Here is a 2,166-nt window from a genome sequence, read left to right on the forward strand (position 1 = left end):
CACCCCAAACATGCACCTACAGCACCGAGGTTAGCTGGAAGCGAGCGAGCAACGATCACAACCACTGTGTGTTCGGGTGTATTGAATCTGTACTTTGCAATGTTAATCCAGGCCACTTTTTGTCAAATTCAGCAAATACCTCTTCAATGTCACCTAGCTCTTTATGTTCGCTGAAATAAAATCGAGTGTTCATACAAAGCCCTGGCTGTGTAAATGGAAACAAAGCCACAAATCGCTATTTCAGCCAATCAGCAGCATGCAGTGCCAGTTGCTTGCTCTTGTGGTGGGGGTGGGGGTGGGGGTGGAGGTGGGGGTGGCGCAGCATGTGAATGTGCCGTTCGGGCCAGGAGTTATCAACAAGCAGAGTTGACAGAGAAACAGCAAAAGGGGAAAATGACTGAAGGAATTTAAGTGCTCATATAATGCTTTTGGGCTTTTCCCCTTTCCTTTATTGTGTTTTTGCGTCATGTCATAGGTTTACAAAGTGAAAAAGCCCAAAGTCCACCCCAAAGGTACTTACCTTCTCCAACAGAAAACACTGTTCACAAACTGCTCCAAACAGCTCTGTTGTAGTCCAGCCTTTACTTCCGTGACGAACGTGTGTCACTTTGTAACACATGTTATAATGCTGGTCTACAGTGGTGTGAAAAAGTGTTTGCCCCCTTCCTCATTTCCTGTTCCTTTGCATGTTTGTCACACTTAAGTGTTTTGGAACATCAAACCAATTTAAACAAGAGTAAAGGACAACACAACTAAACACAAAATGCAATTTGTAAATGAAGGTGTTTATTATTAAAAGGTGAAAAAAAATCCAAACCATCATGGCCCTGTGTGAAAAAGTGATTGCCCCCTAAACCTAATAACTGGTTGGGCCACCCTTAGCAGCAACAACTGCAACCAAGCGTTTGCGATAACGTGCAATAAGGCTTTTACATGGTCCTGGAGGAATTTTGTCCCACTCATCTTTGCAGAATTGTCCTAATTCAGTTACATTAGAGGGTTTTCGAGCATGAACAGCCTTTTTAAGGTCATACCACAACATCTCAATAGGATTCAGGTCAGGACTTTGGCTAGGCCACTCCAAAGTCTTCATTTGGTTTTTCTTCAGCCATTCGGTGGTGGACTTGCTGGTGTGTTTAGGATCATTGTCCTGCTGCAGAACCCAAGTTTGTTTCAGCTTGAGTACACGAACAGATGCCCGGACATTCTCCTTCAGGATCTCTTGGTAGACAGCAGAATTCATACGTAGCTGCTAGTGTGGCGCGCCCTCGTACACTCGGCATGTGCCACTCCCAACAAAGATGGAACAGAAGTGAGATGCCTCCCTCTGTTGCTAAAACAGAGAGCTCAACACACAGGGTGAAAAGAGGAGCTGCAGCAGTGAGCAGGACAATATTTTTTTGAAAATTAAACCATGTAAACCTATCCTGGTACAACCTCTTAATACAATCATGAACCTGAAAATGAGCATGTGAGCACTTTAAAAAAGAAGTTGTATGACCGGGAAAAAAGGATGAGCCTTGTTGACATTGGTGAGGCGTTTCAACGCCGCAGAAACCTCCGTGATTTCAAAGGAATGAAAACGGATGATGGCTCTCGTCGTTACGGACTGAGTGACTAATAACGTTAGCTTTGCTGTTTCACTGTTTGCTGTTTTCAGTAGGTCAGTTTAACCTCGCCCGTTTGATATACATGTAGTCTGTAATGGCTGCTCCCAACTGTCTGGCTTTACAGCAGTAGCAACAGTCCCATTTAGGACTTATCCCCTGACCAATGGGCTATCCTAACCCTAGTCACGCTTTGCCAGACCTTCCTCCACAGCACTGTAAAGGAGGGTCCGGCTAATCTACACAGCATTCCAGAATGGGAGAAAAACAGGCTCTGGTTTGTTGGCATGTCTTTATCCCAATCGTCATGGGCGGCGCTATGCACTGGACACAGCCCTGGTGTTGCTGCATATCAGCCTCGGGAAGGAACTTGTTTTGGTGGAACACGTGTACGTTCAAAGGTTGTTTTAGTCGTGCAACAGAAAACTCAGATTGGGCAGATAGTCTAGCTAGCTGTCTGGATTTACCCTGCAGAGATCTGAGGAGAAGTTAGCCAAAGTAATCATAGTGTTGTAATTTAAAATTACAACACAAAGCGGAAGGTAATGGACATCGGGAG

Source organism: Etheostoma cragini, chromosome 11 (assembly GCF_013103735.1).
Source record: "Etheostoma cragini isolate CJK2018 chromosome 11, CSU_Ecrag_1.0, whole genome shotgun sequence".
Classification (NCBI taxonomy): domain Eukaryota; kingdom Metazoa; phylum Chordata; class Actinopteri; order Perciformes; family Percidae; genus Etheostoma; species Etheostoma cragini.